The 16,387-nt window shown below is 48.7% G+C and overlaps 1 long non-coding RNA gene across 1 annotated transcript; it reads left to right on the forward strand.

The window, feature by feature from the left end:
• The first annotated feature begins 1,996 nt into the window (after positions 1–1,996).
• On the forward strand, positions 1,997–16,082 carry LOC131382233 (uncharacterized). Its single transcript, XR_009211523.1, has 3 exons — positions 1,997–2,276; positions 14,656–14,865; positions 15,092–16,082. It is a non-coding gene; the product is annotated as an uncharacterized LOC131382233 (long non-coding RNA).
• The last annotated feature ends 305 nt before the right edge of the window (positions 16,083–16,387 follow it).

Here is a 16,387-nt window from a genome sequence, read left to right on the forward strand (position 1 = left end):
GCAGTGTGCAGTGGAGAGCAGCCATGTGTGTGCGCGTGCTGCAAGGGGCTGAGGTGGTTTCACCTTCCAGGTCTCACTCGAGGGTCTCCCTCCTCGCCTCCTTCTCGGGTTGCATCATATCCCCCAAAAGATATGTTGAGATGCTAAGCCCCAGGATCTCAGAATGTGATGTTATTTGGAATTAGAGTCATTGCACGTGTAATTAATTGAGGTAATGAGATCATCTAGAATAGGGTGGGCTCCAGATCCAGTAGAACTGCCCTTATAAGGAGAGGGAAACGTGGACACAGACCTGGAGAGGGAAGACACACAGGGAGAAGATGGCCAGGTGGAGATAGAGGCAGAGATTGGGGTGATGCAGCCACAGCCAAGGACGCCTGGGGCTACCAGAAGCTGGAAGGGGCCAGGAAGGCTCCTTCCCCAGAGGTCTGGAGGGAGTGCTGCCCTGCTGACATCTTGATTTTGGCCTCCAGGCTTCTGGAACTGTGACAGAACACATTTCTGTGGTTTTCAGCCATCCAAGCATTCAGAACTTTGTGACAGCAACCTCTGGAAACAGCCTCACAGCAGAAACCCACATGGAAGGCAGTTCTGGAAGTGTGGCTCAGCCAGGCCCTGCAGGAGATCAGAGCCACCCCAGCCTCTGAGATGAATGTCTCCTCCTCATGGAGTTTTGCCAAGCCCCCTCCCATGCCAGTCCTCTGCCCGGCTCCTTCCTGGTGCCAACCACAGTGGCGATTGCGTTGGGGCCCTGGACAGCCTTGCTGGGCTCCCTCAGGAGTCCGTCACTCCCTGAGGACAAGGGTACCATCTGTTTCCTTCTTTGGTTGCCCCAGGATTCAGCAAAGGGCCAGATTCCTTGTAGGGCCTTTTGTAACTGATGGAGAGGGTGGGGAGTTGCAGGGAGAGAGAAGCGCCCATCCCCAGGGTGGCATTGCAGCCGCAGGGGCCCGGTGGGCGGGAGTGGGGCCTCCCTGATCTACTGTACTCTGTTGCCCAGGCTGGAGGGCAGTCAGCTTGTCACCTGATGAACTTGGCTCAAAGAAAACCCAGCTTTTCTTTCCTGTGGGCTTTCTCCGAGTGTTAATTTATCAGGACAATAATAATCCTCCTATGATTTAGGGTTTGGAGGGATTACCAGGCTGTGGGGGTGCAGCTGATAGGCGTTTATTACCTACTTAACCATTTAAGTAGAACAAAAAAGAAAATCCTTGTTGCACAAAAGGTGATGAATGTTTTTGTTAAAACACTCTATTAAAATGATTCATTAACATGACAAAGAATCGCCCGGTCTCCAGGCACCCTTGAGGAGGTTGGAACATCTGACCAGACAAGTGTTTTTGGGGAACTGCAAGAATTCAGGATTTGCTTCTACTCTGCATGGGGTGGGGGGTGGGGAGCACCCCCACCCCATGCAGAGGATGCCCCGCTGCTTTATGGGATGTGGGTTTTTTTAAGAACCCAGACCCGTGTTCTCCTATGACAGTGCTGCTGCAAACCATTTTGCTAAGGGAGCAGCTATAAAGGAGTCCCAGTGGGTTTCCCAAAGTCTGCTATGTATTAGGTCATTTGCTCTTCTTTCCCTTTTAAACAGCAAAGGTGTCAGCTCGGCACGTCACCCCTGTGCCGTCCGATGATAGTGTTAGATCACTCAGGGGCTGACGCACAGTAGGTGGATTCTAAACTTTTAATGAATATAACATGGCAGGAAGTGGCTACCCTGGAGTCATGGACAGCTGGGTCGGGAGGTGGGGAGGGGCGCTTTGGACTGGCCTCGGTTTACATCCTCACTGCCCCGCCCTCGTGTGTGACCTTGAAGAAGTGACTTCTCTCCAAGCTTCAGTTTCCAGTCTGTAAAACGGAGCTCACACCAAGACTTTGTTCCTAGGGCTGTCTCAGGGGTTAAATGAGAGCACAGTGGCAATGGTCTTGGGCCAGTTCCTGGAAGGAACGTAGCACATTGCCTGGCACAGAGCAAATGCTGAGGAAAGTCACTTGGGGCTGTCTTCAGGCTGCATCAGAAAATTCCTCTTTCAGCAAAGACGCCATCTGGCAAGCGCCCTGCAGTCTCCGCCATCCTCTGTAGTTCTGCCAGCTTATTACTGTTTTGTTTTATTTTAAAAATATAGATGACATTTATCAAGTACTCACTGTTATTTCTCCCTTAATTCTCTCCACAGCCCCACGAGGTAGGTGCTGCCATGAGCCCTATTTTCCAGATGAGGAAAATTGAGGCTTAGAAACAGTTAAGTGGCCCGTCCCAGATCACATGGCCAGTAAGTGACTTGTGCCCAATTTGAGCCCTAATCTGTTTGAATCTTTGCCTTTGGTATTTACAAATGTGTCTTGCCAGTTGGGAGAGGCAGGAAATGGGTGAGTGTTTCTTCAGGAATCACGAACCAGAATCTTCCGTGCCCTTTATCTCATCGAAGCGCCACGGCAGCACTTCAAAGTAGATGTTTTATTTGTTTTGATTTATGGCTGCTTGCTCATGAATGTTACTCCTTTGGTGAGGAGGGAGAGGTCTTGGGGGAGGCAGGCAGGCTTTGGAGGAAAAAATGCATTTGGGTTCAGCTTCACGATGGAGCTGTGTGACCCAGGAGACGCTGCTTAACCTCTCTGTGCCGCAGCTTTTTCAGTGGTAATCTTGGCACCTACCTTCTAGGGTGGTCCGAGGCACGGTGTCTATGAGGGGCTATGCCCAGTACCTGCCCACCGTCAGGGCTGAGATAATCTGGCAGGACCGTGCTGGCCTCCCTGTCATTACTCAGCGGGTGGTGATGATCTATGGGGTTTCCACCACTGCACACTGTTCACACCAGTCTGACCGCTGATAACTCCTCTACTCCCAACAACAGATCTCCCTATTTTCCTTTTAGTTGAAGATGAAATTCATATTTCTATTATCTACTATAGGTGTGTCTGAGAGCAAAAAGGGAAAAACATGTGATTTAAAGCCTGGAATTCAAACCCCTCAAATCTTTGAAGCTACAGCCAGCTGAGAAAAATTGCAGTCAACTGTAGTCATTCATGTTTATCAGGGGGAGAAAAAAAAAAAGGTTCACTCCAAACAAAAGCCCTTACCAGGGAGAGGGAAAATATGAGAAGTATTTGGTCGGACGCTTCATTTGCTCCAGAGCCCGCCTCTGAGCGGCTTACCCAGCAAGGCATTCCGGCCACTGGGGGCTCGACCTGTCCCCCACCCCAGGACGTTATTAAGTTGGAAATAATTAAGGTTGCTAAGTGACTTCACCCCTTGTGAAACTGCTAGAAAGGAATCCAATCATTGTTTAATTAAAAAATGAAAAAAGAAAGGCTAAGAAGGGCAAAAGAAAAGGGAGGAAGGAAGAAAAACAAGGAAAAAGGGAAGGAGGGAAGGAAGGAATGGGGAAAGGAAGAGAGGAAAGGGAGCTGTGTGATGTGCTCAGGGAATGGGCTCAGAGGCTAGGTAGGGGCATCTCTCCCTATCACGCAAGACTCCATCTCCTGCTCAGCCGCACTGCGGTCCCTGCCTTTGCCCGCCCCTGTGGCCATCATCCCTCCTGGCACCACTCTTTAGGCAGCTGCCTCCTCCCTGCCACCAGGGAGGAACAAAGTGAACCTGGAGTTCTCTTGGCGTCAGACGCCAGCTTCTAAAGGCTCAAAGGGGCCCTGTTAACACACTGAGCAGGAGTTCCGATTCAAGAGTGGCTCATGTGCTTCCCAGCCATGTGGTCTGGGGAAACATCTTTTAACCCCAATGAAGCTGCCATTTTTGTAGGTTAAAACGGTCAGATATCAGCAATTCCATAAGGTCCCACCTGAATTGCTTAAAAGGAAAGAGTGTAGGAGTGCTTTCCAAATGGGCAAATGTCGTCCTACTACGAGGCAGTAGCGCGTTCCTCACGCAGTCACCGAGTATCTCTGAGATGCCAGCGTTGGGCTAAGCTGGTACGTAGTGTGGACCTGCTTAATCCTTGTAGCAACCCCCAAAATGGATGTGGCTGTTTTGCCATATTGTAGATGAGGCAGCTGAGGCTCAAACAGCCCAAATCTCATGCCTAAGGACGTTCTACTAGAATGTGAAGCAGCTAGGATTTGAACCCAGGTAGTCTGGCTTCAGAGCCTGGGCCCTTCACTATTAGTCAACCACCAACTAATTAAATCGATACATTCATTTGTTCAGGAAATATTTATGGAGTTTTCTTTTAATGGACCATGCACTGTTCTAGGCATTAGAAATGCAGTGATAAGGATGAAAGAGACTCTTCCATGGCGAAAGAGAACATGTGGCAGATAAACAAAACATATTACAGAGAGTGGTTGTCCCCAGGGGGAGAGATTTTGCTAGGGTGGTCTGGGTAGTGATATAGAAGGAAGAGGCAGGGTAGCTGGAACATCTGGAACGGGGCAAAGTGATACTGGCGGGCAGCAAGTTGGGGGGGGCAATTGTGGGCTGTGGCATGGACTTCTGGGGCCACAGTCCAGGCAGATGTAGCCTGGACCCAGGGCAGGAGAAGTGGGTAGGGTCAGACTCTACCTTGAAAGTAGAAGCAGCAGGACCTGCTGATGACTTAGATGCGTGGGAAAAAAGAAGGCTATTATTTTTGTTACCCCAAGTCCACAGCTAGTAAGTTGTAGAGCAAGGACTGGAAGCCAGGCTCTTCACATGGGGCAAATATTCCCTTCACCATTCATTACACAAGCATTTATTGAGTTTTGTGCCAGGTGCTGAGACAGCCCTGTTCTGCCCTTCCAGAGCTTCTATTCTCCAGGGGAAGGCAGACTCCAAGCCACAAAAGTCATTGGGACCCATATAATTATGTAGGTGCAAAGAAGCGGGGTGCCCCAACATGCAGCAAGGAGATGGACCCCATCACTCCAGGCTTCCTGGAGCCTGCAGAGGGGCAAAGTTGGACTATAAAGATAGCTGGCTGGGCACACTGGCTCACGCCTATAATCCCAGCACCTTGGGAAGCCAAGGCGGGTGGATCACAAGGTCAGGAGTTCGAGAACAGCCTGGCCAACATAGTGAAACACTGTCTCTACTAAAAATATAAAAATTAGCCAGGTGTGGCGGCATGCACCTGTAGTCCCAGCTGCTAGGGAGGGTGAGGCAGGAGAATCGCTTGAACCCGGGAAGCGGAGGTTGCAATGAGCCAAGACCGCACCATTGCACTCCAGCCTGGGCCACAGAGGGAAACTCTGTCTCAAAAAAAAAAAAAAAAAAAAAAGCCAACACCTTCTGATGCTTCCCAGAGGCCAGGGAGTATGCTGAGAAGTTTACATCCATTATCTTATGTCAATCTTTATAAGAACCTGGGAGGCTGGGTGCAGTGGCTCACACTTGTAATCCCAGCATTTTGGGAGGCTGAGGCAGGTGGATCACTTGAGTCCAGGAGCTCAAAACCAGCCTGGGCAACATGGTGAAACCCCATCTCTACAAAAAAAAAAAAAAAAAAAAATAGCTGCACATGATGGCACACACCTGTAGTCGCAGCTACTTGTGGGGCTGAGGCACGAGTATTGCTTGAGCCCAGGAGGTCAAAGCTGCAGTGAACCGTGATTGCACCACTGCACTCCAGCCTGGGTAACAGAACAAGACCCTGTCTCAAAACAACAACATCAAGAAAAACAACCCCCAAAACAACAAAAGCCTAGGAGGAGGAAACTATTTTTACTCCCTCTTTACAGATGAGAAAATCCAAGTTTTGGGGTGGTGGGGGCAGGTTGCCCAAGGTCACACCGCTGGCAGAGCTGGGACTCAAACCTTGGGGCTCAGATCCTAAACGTCACCCCTTCCCTCTCTGCTCAAAGTTCTCTGATATCAGCCCCTTCTCATCACTTCTTAGAGACAAAGAGATGTGATTAACAAATCAATATGTCAAATACTAAGCATGTTCTACCTCCAGACAGTCTTTGATGATGGAAGCAGGTATGTTTGGGGGCAGGGTAAAAGGTTTGAGCTGAGCAAAATTTGATGAAAGTCCAGAATTGTGCATGTTTTTTTAAATTACTTTCAGATTTAATAGAATATCATTCGGTGTGATTTATTCTACTCAAAGATTGATTAGTAATACAACTTGAATAGTATTCCATTTCCCCCACACAATTTAGGATGATTTAGTGCCAAATAAAGACTAACCCTAAAACCTGTTTCTTTAAAGAGCCCCAGTCGCCCTTGTTCTAATGCACTTGGAAAGGAGAAATTGTGCCTCCACCAGTCAGACAGCAATTCGATCCTTCCTGAACCTCAAACAAATGAGGGTCCTTCCCATCTCAGCGGCGGTGGGTGCTTTAATGGGGTCTGAGTCACCTCCACCTAGCCCAGGGTTTCTCGACCTCAGCACTATTCTCTTCTGGGCCGGATCCTCCACTGTTGGGGGGCCCATCCTGTGCATCAGAGGGTGTTAAGCAACATCCTTGACCTTCACCCACTAAATGCCAGTAGCACCCCCTTTCCCCAGTTGTGACAGCAAAAATGTCCCTAGACATTGCTCCATGTTCTCTGTGGGGGTACAATTGCCCCCTGCTGAGAACCACTGATTGCTTTTGTGGGGAACCAGAGCATGTTCTTCAGAGGCAAACTTAAAATCTCACTCAAAAGTGGGGAAAATCCCTCTGAGGGATAAATCACAGCTTTTCATTTTTTAGAGACAGGGTCTCGCTCTGTTGCCCAGGCTGGAATGCAGTGGCGTGATCATAGCTCACTGCAGCCTCAAACTCCTGGGCTCGAGGGATCCTCCCACCTCAGCCTGAGTAGCTGGGACTACAAACGTGTGCCTCCATGCCCAGCTATTTTTTTTTCTTATTTGTTTTGTAGAGAGATGAGGTTTCACTACATTGCCCAGGCTGATCTCGAACTCCTGGGATCAAGCTATCCTCCCACCTCGGCCTCCCAAAGTGTTGGGATCACAGGCATGAGCCACCATGCCCGGCTTGTTTCCTTGTTTCTTTTGTCCCTGTTGCTACATGGACAGCATCCTTCAGGTGCCACTGGGGGACCCTCAGAGGACTGACACCTGCAGACGTCGGGGCTTAAGAGGGGTGTGGAGCAGGCAGCTACTTGTGCCCTGGCTGTGGTTGGTATCTTTCCATCTGTTTCTTCCCTTCTGTATCCTGGATTCTGCATGAACCAAACAGCCCCCTGAGGCCTCAAGATGAAAAGTAAAGTGGTCAGAAACGTGCCTCCCTTAATGCAGTTGGAGTTCTTGGGCTGAGGAACACATGTTGTTCCATTTAGTGGATTTGCTCTACCAGCTTCTGGGTGTTCAGCTTTTGGGAACCCCTATCCCTCCAGGATGACGTTTGATGTTACTGTGTGTGTGTCCCTAACACTCTGCAGGCAGTAATTATAGAAATTTGCGGGACGGTCCTCGTCTCGACGACCCCCTCCCCCTTTTCCATCTCAGACAACAAATAAAACAGCCCAGCTTTCCTTCTCAGCAGGGCCACCAGGGCTGAGCAAAGGGCCGCCGGCCCCTCCCCAGGGTCCCTCGCGCTCCCCACTTGGCTCTTTCAAGGGCGTTTCAATGAGCAGCCTTGTTGAGACCTCCACTAGGGCCCGGCCTAGAAGGGACCATTAAAAACAGTTTCATCAGAACAAAAGAGGTTCTGTTCTTATTGTCCCCCTGGCTGCAGTTTGGAGGCAGCAGCTGAAAATCTATCTGGACCGAGCAACAAATCTGGACTCAACCACGCTGTGGAGTTCGCCCTCAGTAGGGATTTCTGGATGGATCCTTGGAGCAGATAATTTACAGCTAAAGCAAAACACAAGGAGAAGCTTTTTATTTGGCACAAATGTTTTCTATTAAAAGCCTTCGGAAGCCCCGGTAACTGGAGCTCTCTTCTTCTTACACGAGCTTGAGGTGATTGTATTCCTCCTGCACACTGAGCCCCTCAAAAGAATTCCTGGTTTGAATGCCAGTCTTGTCTGCGAGGAAGAGCGTGGAGCTGTGCTATGAAAGATCGCATGGAGCCCAAAGCATGTGGAAGGGGAGTGTCTTTGGGTTGATTTTAAATGCTGGCCCTGAAAGCTTTGTGGTTGGTGATTTTCTGCTGCTGAGATGCACCAAACAGGCAGGGGCATTTGTGGTCTGGACATAGGGAGAATTGCCCCAGAGTGGAACTGTTTGTCTGTCATGGGGGATGGAAACTTTTGTGGCCAGCTTTCTGGGACATCAGATGAGGTCAGTGCCACCAATTCCACGGAATGGACTGCCTAAAAGAAGTTAGTTTAAAATTTCTGTTTGTTTTTAAAAAGTTATTTTTAGGCTGGCTGTGGTGGCTCACACCTGTAATCTCAGCACTTGGGGAAACCAAGGCCGGTGGATCACCTGAGGTCAGGAATTCGAAACCAGCTTGGCCAATATGGCAAAACCCCATCTCTACTAAAAATACAAAAAAATTAGCTGGGTGTGGTGGTGGGAGCTTGTAATCCCAGCTACTTGGAAGGCTGAGGCAGGAGAATCGCTTGAACTCGGGAGGCAGAGGTTGCAGTGAGCCAAGATCATGCCACTATACTCCAGCCTCAGTGACTTAGGGAGACTGTGTCTCAAAACAAAACAAAACAAAAAGTTTTTGAAATTTTTTTTTTCCCGTATTGCCAAAGATGAAATTTCGAGAGATGACTAGTTTCAGCAGCTTATTTAGTTTGACCTCTGGAATCCTCACACAGATTTCCAGAATGGTCATTTTCAAAGCTGCCAGTTAGTGTCTGTGTGCAGGGCCTAGTGCGGCTCAGAACCACTTTCATTCGGGTCATGAATTTGTTGAAACAGAGGAGTCGCAGGAGGCAGTTTTGCTGTTCTGGATTCTCAACTCCAGGAAAAACGTCCCTGCAAGGCCCTGAGGACGACCCCCAAGTGCAAACAAGAACCATCCAGAAAGCTACAGGCCAACAGGTGTATCACAGCATTTCTGAGAATTTTATACCAGATGGACGTCAGCAATGTTGCTTTCCCTGTGCCCAACAACCAGGATATTCCTGGAGTCTGTTTTTCTTTCTCCCTTGAGGAATTCAGAAGTGCCCTCCTCAGGAAATGTCAACTGCGAGGCCAGCATGAAGAGTGGGACTGGCTGCCAGTCATTTTCCTTTTCCTTTTTTTTTTTTCAAGACAGAGTCTCACTCTGTTGCCCAGGCTGGAGTGCAGTGGGGGTGATCTCAGCTCATTGCAACCTCTGCCTCCTGGGTTCAAGCAATTCTCCTGCCTCAGCTTCCCGAGTAGCTGGGATTAAAGGCACCTGCCACCATACCTGACTAATTTTTGTATTTTTAGTAGAGATAGGGTTTCACCATGTTGACCAGGCTGGTCTTGAACTCCTGACTTTAAGTGATCCGCCCACCTTGGCCTCCCAAGTGCTGGGATTACAGGCGTGAGCCACCGTGCCCGGCCAGTTGTCATTTCTTAAGTTGATTTTGTGTTGGGCACTTTCCATGGATTATCTCATTGGTTCTTCCCAGCAATCTGAGGGAAATAGATGAGAGAAATAATTCTGCCCATTTTACAGATGAGAAAACAGAGACCTGGAAAGGTTTGGCAAATTGTCCAGGGTCGCATGGTGAGCGAATGGCAGATTCTGATTCAGGAGTCCTGGGTGGGCTGAGGTCCTGCTCCTGGTGGTGCTGAAACCCCATCTCTATTAAAAGGACAAAAATTAGCCAGGCATGGTGGCAGGTGCCTGTAGTCCCAGCTACTTGGGAGGCTGAGGCAGGAGAATCGCTTGAACCCAGGAGGTGGAGGTGGCAGTGAGCCGAGATCGCACCATTGCACTCCAGCCTGGGCAACAGAGAGAGACTCCATCTCTAAAAAAAAAAAAAAAAAAAAGGAATGCTTCTCCCCAGTGATGTGAGCAGCTCCCTTCCCTCTGTCCTGAGGGGTCTCTGCTCAGATCCGGGGCTTTTCCTGATCACTATAGCTAAAGTGGCATCCTTGTCTCTCTCTGCACCCCTGCCCTGTGTTACTGGGCCCCGTCTAACAGCCGTATTAGGGTAAAAAGTCCCCTGTGTGGAAAAGTTTGGTCCGTGTTGTTCACTGCTGTACGCACCACGCTCAGAACAATGTCTGGCACATGGTAATACTCACTAAATAATTAATGCAAGAGGATAGAATGAACCCCTAGAAGAATCTATTCAAAAAGCAGACAAAAGGAGTTTAAAATTCAAAGTAGGAACAAAGACGGGCACAAAAACCAACACAAGCAAAACCCAGCAGCAAGCGATGGTCGCTTCCTGATTGAGCAGCTGTGTCTTGAGTCCCCGCTACCTGCCAGGTGTTGAACCAGGAGCCGGGAGCCTGCGGCAGATGGTCTCATGACGGAGGTGGATGAGAAGTCAGGAACCACACTGGACTGACTTAGGGCCGCAGCTGAAAAAGGGCAGGGGCTCTGTGAACTCCTCTATCGATCAAGTGTTGAGCACTGACTGTATGCAGAGTCCCGTGTTAGACACAGAAAGTACAAAACAGCGTATGCGGCATGTCCTCTGGGAGCTCACAAACCAATGGGCACGTAGCACCCAGTGCTAATGACCTGCAAACCCATGCCAGCACAGAAATTCAGAGCTGGAAAGGTCGTTGTCCGGGGTAAGCATCTGCTCCCCAGGGCCTCTGTCTACAGAACCCCAGTTCAGCTGGGTGCTCGGCCATCAAGGGGGGTTTTTGATCAAATTTTTTCTTTTCTTTTCCTTTCTTTTCTTTTCTTTTCTTTCTTTTCCTTTCTTTTCTCTTTTCTTTTCTCTCTTCTCTTCCCCTTTCTTTCATTCTTTCATTCTTTCCTTTTTTTGAGATTGCATTTTGCTCCTGTCGCCCAGGCTGGAGTGCAATGGCGCCATCTCGGCTCACTGCAACCACTGCCTCCAGGGTTCAAGTGATTCTCCTGCTTCAGCCTCCTGAGTAGCTGGGATTACAGGGGCCCGCCACCATGCCCAGCTAATTTTTGTATTTTTAGTAGAGATGAGGTTTCGCCATGTTGGCCAGGCTGGTCTTGAACTCCTGACCTCAGATGATCTGCCCACCTCTGCCTCCCAAAGTGCTGGGATTATAGGCGTGAGCCACCATGTCCAGGCAAATTTGGTTTCCTTTTTACTGACCCAGTGTCCCTTCCTGGATTCAGGTGACAGTGTCCCCCTGCTTTGGGGAAATGGTGCCTGCCCTACGATATGGGTCTCTGGTGGGGCTGACCCAGTGCCCTGACCTCCACCCTGACTCAGAGGTGAGCAGGCGAGGCTGGGAAATCCAGGTGCTCCCTTCCCCATTTGCCATTACTGGTGTGCAAGGTGAGCCAAGACCTGGGAGCAAGAGGCTCTCTCTCTCTCTTCCCAGGGTCACTTGCTGGCCTTGACATATGGCAATGCAGAGGAAACCTCTTTGTGGTAGGAAATAATGAAGACAGCATTCTGATAGATGCCGAATTGAAAGACGGAGACAGACAGAAACGGAGCCCCAGAGACAGAGATTACTCCATGAGCCCCTGGGCACAGCGTTGATAGGACTTCCCCATTAGGGACACCACTCTGAGTTGGGCATTGAGCCGTTTTGAGTTGGGTTTCTGACACTTTCACATGATAGATCTCTGACTTAATATAACAGCTTGTGAAACACTCTACCCTCTCCTCCCTAATTAAAGACTGAGAATGTAATTCCAGCACTTTGGGAGGCTGAGGCGGGTGGATCACAAGGTCAAGAGATCAAGACCATCCTGGCCAACATGGTGAAAACCCATCTCTACTAAAAACACAAAAATTAGCTGGGCGTACTGGCGCGTGCCTGTAATCCCAGCTACTTGGGAGGCTGAGGCAGGAGAATTGCTTGAACTCAGAGGCGGAGGTTGCAGTGAGCAGAGATTGCGCCATTACACTCCAGCCTGGTGACAGAGCGAGACTCTGTCTCAAAAAACAAAAAAAACAAAAAAAAAAATTATAGAGAGAGAGAGAGAGAAGTCCCGCAGTGAAGAAACATGTTTCCCTTTCTGGAGCCCATGGTTTCTTAAACTTACTTGACAGAAAGTCATTTTCCCTCACAACATGTGCAAACATTTTGGTGAACCGGAGAAACAGAGAGGGTCCTCCATGCAGTGAAACATTGAAGGGGTGGAGGTGATATTTGCAATACGAAACTCTTCTGGAAAATGGGGCTTTGGAGTGGCTCCTTGAAGCCAGACATAGAGAATTATCTAGATGAAACCTTCCTGTGCTGTTGTAGAACTTAGCTCCTGAGTAAAGAATTTTGTGTCTAAATGGGGCCATTTTCACAACACGACTTTTTTGAGTCACGTTCTGTTGTTTTATCTATAAAAATTCTGCCTCAGAGACAGGCCTGCTTTTTAAATGCAGGGTGGTTTTATCTGCTCAGCCTGTTTATTGCTTCATGCCAAGAAGGCTTTCTGAAGTCACAGATGCCTTGAACCTCTAAGCAAGGGACTCAAAATGTCCACACTAGATTGATTTCTTTTCTCTCCTTAAAAAAATGGAAATAAAAGAACCAAATGTCTGTAAATTGAATTTTCTGGTTATAATGAGGCTTTCGAACCCCTGTAAATCATCCTTTTGTTTCTCTGGTTCCCACCCCACCCCGCCAGCAAATTCCTACGTGGCATTTGGGGATGAAAGAATATTACCCCACAAAAACAAAATCAGGGCTCCAGTGCCAGAGATGTGGAGGGTTGTAAGGAGCCATTACGGTGGGGTCCAGGGAAGGGAGGTGGTGGTGGCTTGAGGTGTAGGGTAGCTTCTACCCTTCACTGGAGCCCTAAAGAAAAAACCCTGGACTTGGTATCTAAACAGCAGCCTCAGGAAATGGTCTGGGTCTAAGGTGACCACAATCTTTTGCAAACTCTTTGATGTCTGGGAACATCATGTTTCCCGACTTTGCAGATGCAGGCAGCTCGCTGGGAGCTTGTTGGGAGCAGAGATGGGTGGGGCAGAAGTCTGGCTGAGGAGGGACACTGAGCCTTGGAGGAGGAGAACAGACCGGGGCCAGCAATGCCCACGTCTGGAGACACTGTTCCGGGTCAGAGTTCACTGGGCTGTGAGAGTTAAGCACTGACTCGAGCCACCCCAAGGAATGTGGTGGGATCATAAAGACACCTGTGTCTGGGGACCTGGGCACAGGGAACCATCGACTCCAGGAAAAGCTGGAGTTAGGAGGGGCTTCTGGAGCCAAGCATCCCAGATGCTCTTGTGGGTCACCACAGGGCCTTTGCACCCACCGTTGCCGCTACGCACAGTCCCCTCCCCCTACTCCTCCTAGGCCTGGCTTTGGAGACCTCACCTCCTCAGAGAGGCCTTCCCACCCTCTGCTCTCAGCCTCTCGCTGGGCTTTCTTTTTCTCCATGCACTTGTCAGTCACTCCTGCTTCTCGTCCATCTCCCCTAACTAAAATACCTGTGTGAGAAGTCTTGAATATCTTTCCACTGCTGCCGTCTCATGGTCTGAAAGAGACTGTCACATGGTGGGAATAAATTAATATATATGTGAAGGAATCAATGAATGAATAAAATTTCAGGGCTGCTGGGTACAGTTGCTGAGAGTGTGTACTGCACAACTCCGGAGGTCACCGTTCTCAAAGGCAAGAATAGAAATGTTGATCCCAGGGTGCACAGTGTACAACCTACACTACTGGACCCCAGTGGCCTGAGCTCCTTTATAAGGCCAGCTTGCTCACCACCCATCATGGCCACACTTTCTACCTCTTGACCTGGCCTCACTCCTGTAACCTCGTTTTCTCTGGATTTCCTATTTCAAATACCCAAGGAAGTGAATCTGATAACTCTGGATAGTTGTCTTGCCTCAAGCTAGGTCATCAGTCACTCTGGGCAACTTAGAATAATGGTGTTCACATGACATCCTCTATCCTGATTATTTCTGGCTGGGGAGAGGGCAAGGTTGCCTGTGGTGGCCACCTGTGTGTGCAGCCTGCCTGGACCCATGCAAATACTTCACACACAATGTCTCATTTTATCCCCACGACATCCCAATAAGGCAGCATATTTATGTATGTATGTATTTATTTATATCTGAGATGGAGTTTTGCTCTTGTTGCCCAGGCTAGACTGCAATGGCACAATCTCAGCTCACTGCAACCTCCTCCTCCAGGGTTCAAGTGATTCTCCTGCCTCAGCCTCCCGAGTAGCTGGGATTACAGGCATGCACCACCACACCCAGCTAATTTTGTATTTTTTTAGTAGAGACAAGGTTTCGCCATGGTGGTCAGGGTGGTCTTGAACTTCTGACCTCAGGTGATCCACCCACCTTGGCCTCCCAAAGTGCTGGGATTATAGGCGTGAGCCACTGTGACTGGCCAGGCAGCACTATAATTTTACCTACTTTACAGGTGAGGAAATGGGCTCAGGGACTGCTATCAGGCTAGCTGAATTAAAACATGGTTCCATTGCTTTCTGGCACTGGAACTGATTAATCTGAGCCTCAGTTTCCTCATCTGTAAAATGGGCACAAAAATATCTATTTCAAAAGAGTTGTGAGGATGAAAGGAGGTGATGCAGATAACTGGACCAGACGTCTAGACTATTAGCCGTCATTGGTACTGATGTCTGTGGGTGTGCTGTCCTTTCCTCTGACTTGGAAGTGCTTGATGCCACTGTCTGCAGTGATGCCGGGGGTGGGAGGAGCTTGCATATGTTCTGAACACTGGACGAAAATGGAAAAAATTTGTTTTTTAGGGTTTGTGTTCCAAGGCTCAGTTGTCTGGGGCATGAGTGCTTGAAGGAGAAGAGAAAAGCACACCGGAATGCTTGCACACGTGCTCCGGCAAGTTTGCATCTGACCCTCAAGGCTGTTTTGTCACCTGATCTCCCAGTGACTCTGAGATGTGTGATGAGTCCGGCTCAAGGAATGGGGAGCTCAGGGGCATGCCCACTGCCACTCAGCAGGTGAGTGACAATCCCGAGTCAGGCAGTATTCCAGACAGAAACCAAGATGTGCTCGCAGAGAGTTCATTCACTCATTCAGCGAATATTCACTGAGTGTCAACTACATATGGGACACTGTTCTGGGCTCTATTCACGGTAGTGAACAAATCAGACCAAAACACACGCCCACATTTCCACGGCAGGAGAGAGACAATGAACAAATAAACATGTAACTCTTGTATTTCAGGTGGTGTTAAGAGAAAAAGAAAACACGGGTTGCTTCTGATAGATGGGCAAGGGAAGCTTCAGTGGTGAAATATTTGAGCAGAGACCTGGAGGAGGTGAAGGAGGTGAATATCAGCATGAGCCTTCCAGGCAATTGGCACAGCAAGTGCAAAGGCCCTGAGGCTTTTTGCAGAACCAAGGACATGGCTGATGCTTCTTGCTTTATGCATAAAAGCCCCTTAGTGTAGAATTGCCAGACAGAATACACGGTGAGAGGTTAAGTTTGCATTTCAGATAAATAAAGGCTCATTGTTAGTGTAAGTATGTCCCGTGCAATTTGGGACATATTTATTCTAAAAAAAATTAGTCATTGTTTATCTAAAATTCAGATTTAACTGGATATCCTATATTTTTTATTTGCCAAATCTGGCAACTCAACTCAGTGGTTTATTATCATGTGAGCTATGGAAATAAAAATCTCATGCTGGCTTTACAGGGGCAACTGGCTGGGTGAAATAGGGGATCAGAATTGGGTCATCCAGGTTTGAATGCTGGCTTTGTCATTTGTCAGCCATGTTTCTTGGCCAAGTCCTTTGACCTCTGGGCCTCCAGATCTTCATCTGTGAAATGGGAGATACTGCATCCAATTTCAGGGCGATTAGAAGACGAGAGCTAATCAGCAAAGCTTGGACATCAGATAGCTGTGTCATTCATGCTAACTCTTATTAGTTGTTGCATCATATGTAAGATGAGCTCAAATCTGTTAATCTTCCCATACGATCTTTTCACATGAGTTGTGACTAACCTGTTATATTTAGAGTAATGGTTTACCAATGGGGAGGGAATAAAGATAAAACTCAAAGTAAACGAATACGATTTTTTAAATGAGCAGAAACACAGTGAAGGAGGCGAGAGAAGGAAGAAAACAACAGAGACGGAGAGAAGCACAATGTGGGGTGGTGAGGAGTTCCCAGGACTCTGGGAGCGAGGAGCCCAGTCTAATCCTAGCTCTGCCCTGATTCACTGTAAGGCTTTGGGTCCAACAGTTTCTCTTTGGGTGTCAATTTCTCTATCTTCAAGATGAAGGAGTTGAACCATGTGTCTGCAGGACTTTTGTTGTAACTGACTGGAAACTCAGTACACAATGGCTTCAACTGAATAGTCCTGGGTGGGGCTGGCTTCAGGGATAGTGGGCTCCAGGAGCTCACTCATGCTGTCAGTCTCCTGCGTCCTCTTGTTTTACTGTCCTGTGGCTTCTCTCACAGGGCAGGCTCTCCCAAAGGGAGGGAAGATGACTGCCAGCAGCAGCCCCTGACCT

Source organism: Hylobates moloch, unplaced genomic scaffold (genome assembly GCF_009828535.3).
Source record: "Hylobates moloch isolate HMO894 unplaced genomic scaffold, HMol_V3 SCAFFOLD_21, whole genome shotgun sequence".
Classification (NCBI taxonomy): Eukaryota; Metazoa; Chordata; class Mammalia; order Primates; family Hylobatidae; genus Hylobates; species Hylobates moloch.